Here is a 2723-nt window from a genome sequence, read left to right as displayed (position 1 = left end):
CAGAGATGCTCTATTGAGGTCCAGAGTCATCAAAGGCATCTGAGCACTAATTATCCTCTTATACGGAACAAAAATAAAAACTTCTTTCAATGCCAATCTCCTTGAATGTATTTAAAATAGGATTATATCAAAAAAAATTTTTTTGAATTCATGTGCAAACCTCCTGGCTGGGACTTGTCTGACCCATGAGTTGTAGGTAAGATTGCTTAGATTCCCCAACTCTGCATCTTTGGGAAATCCAAAGCCTTCCCCGTGTTTCCTGCAAACTTCCAGGGGCTGACGTTTTCATGATCCCTCTTCAGCCTCCTACTTTTGAGCCTGTTTCTGTTTTGTCTGTTGACCATCCAGATACCAGATGCAGCCCTTTCCTTGATGTCTGTGATCATGCACGTGTTCCAGAGTGAGGGGGAGGCAATGGAAAGGGATGGAAACCACTTCCAAACAAACAACCTCAAATGGACAGCCAACCTCTGGCCAGCCTCCCGACGTGGGCACTCCATGTGGCCCTGGCCTCACCCCACTCCTCGGGCTCCTCTCTTTTGGCTCTCTGTTCTTTGCCTCCCTGTTCTCATCTCCCCAACCCCCTTTCCAAGGCAGAACACACTTCTGCCATTTTCTCTTTGGAGCTTTTTAAGCAGTCTCCATGTACTTGGTCTCCTGCTGAGCCCGGGCCAAAGCTTACCTTCCACTTTCCAAAGATGTTTTCTCAAAGAAAGTCCATTTTCTCTCTAGGACAAATTTTGGTGACAGTTGCAAGATATGTAAATGTTTCATTATTACAATTGTAAAACATCAAATGCTCGAGCAAACTACGGAACCTAAGGATAGTATTTGAGGGTCGTCCCTGAGACCTGGGCACAGTGTATCAAATTAAGAAAAAGAGCTGTCGATCAGGGAAGTGGGACTTTAATGAATGTTTTTGAATGAATGAAAGTATGAGTGAGCTGGGGGACGGAGATGATTGTTGTTCATTTATTTATTTAATAAATATTTATCAAAGGCATGACATTTGTCACTTCATTCATTTGACAAGTATTTCTTGAGCCACTGCTTTGGGCCAGGCTCGTTAAGGATTAGGGAACACAGCACTGAGCAAACGCTTTTGCAGTCGCTGCACTCATGAATACAGAGTCCGGCCAGAGACACAGAGATGATTTCAAAAACTCAAAGCTAGAGGTTTCATTATAAACTGTGCTACCAAGGAGCAAAGGAGTGTCATGGGGGAGCTCAGCCAGGTAGTCCTGAGCTGGGATTGAGCACCGAGGAGCACTTCCTTGGAGAGGAAGGGTTAACTAAATGGAGTTGTGGGGAAAGCAATCCCAGGCTCTGTGTGCAGAGTGAGCTTGGGAACCTTGAGGAAGGCCTGTGTGGCAATTGCCAGGGAAAGGAGGGGGACCACGGTGGGAGATAAAGCTGGAGAGCTGGACAGAGGCAAGACCTGTCGGGAAGAAGTGAGTCATGTTAATGATGTTGACTTTGATTCTGAGAATCAGCTAGTCCTTGCAGGATCTTAAGGAGGAAGAGGACATGATCAGATTGACATTAAAAGCACTCACCCTGGCTGCAGTGTGACATATGGAATTGCTGGGGACCAGGGTGCCTGAAGGGAGACCAGTTAGGAGGCTACTGCTGGTGGTGAGAACTGGGGCGATGGGAGATGTGGGGGTGGAGCGAAGGGGACAGGGTGAGGGCTCCTGAGGAGATAAATGAAATAAGAAGACAAATCAGCAGAGATGTTTTGGATGGGGTTGGGCAAAGGCAAAGGGCAGTGTCAAAGACGACACTTTCTTAGCAGGGACACAGAAGTCCAAGACTTCAGCCAGGCCTTGATGGGCTTGCTTGCTGGAGGAGAGAGGTGAGCAAGCGTAACAAGATACCAAGTTGAAGTTTCCACCAAGGTGCCGAGCTACGATGCACGCTGCTTCCCAAACGAGGTGCTAGACCATGCACACAATTTTCAGACAAATCAGCTGAAAATCAGTTAAACTGTATTGGGGCCCTTCTTGCATATCAAAAATATGATAAGGATGCCAGAGAGTTCATAGAATCGTTGACTTTTATTTATTTATTTATTTTCCCTTTTTTTGTCTTTTTTCATGACCAGCAACGGATCACAACCCTCAGTGTCGTGCCGGTACTAGACCGGGACTGGCAACGGGATCGCAACCCTCGGTGTTGCTCCCACACCTCGCTCAGCCAGTGAGCGGGAACCGGTCTGTATGTGGGATCCGAACCCTCGGCGGGAGCGCCGCCGCACTTCCCAAGCGGCGCACTGTAGCAGTGCGCCACCAGGCCAGCCCGGATCGTTGACTTTTAAAAAAGGGTTTCATAGAGATAACTGTGCTTATGAGCCCCAGCCCCAAGGTGGAGGGTGTGGGTGGGGGTCATTGCTAGCTCCTGACCCCAGGCTTAGTGAGAGGGGCTCCCAGACCACCCAGGGAGCATGCTATGGATTCCCTGCAGTGGGGTCCCTGAGCACTGGAGCCCCATTCTCACCTGAGGAATCTAAGGTGGCCCTGGGCAACAGAGAAGGAGGAGGTCAGCAGAAGGGAAGATGACCGTCCCCTTCCCAGAGGCAGCAGCTCAGCCCTACAGTCTGGCTGGGGAAGAGGATGGAGAAGTCTGAGTTTCATGAAGATGTAACGTGGGCTCCTACGGTGGACTGTACAGTTCTAATTACTGACTTAAGACAGTGTTTGTCACTTTTAATGTCTGTAAAACTT

Source organism: Galeopterus variegatus, unplaced genomic scaffold (genome assembly GCF_000696425.1).
Source record: "Galeopterus variegatus unplaced genomic scaffold, G_variegatus-3.0.2 Scaffold7060, whole genome shotgun sequence".
Taxonomy (NCBI): Eukaryota; Metazoa; Chordata; class Mammalia; order Dermoptera; family Cynocephalidae; genus Galeopterus; species Galeopterus variegatus.
The sequence above is the reverse complement of the archived record's forward strand: the minus strand, read 5'-3'. Positions refer to the sequence as shown.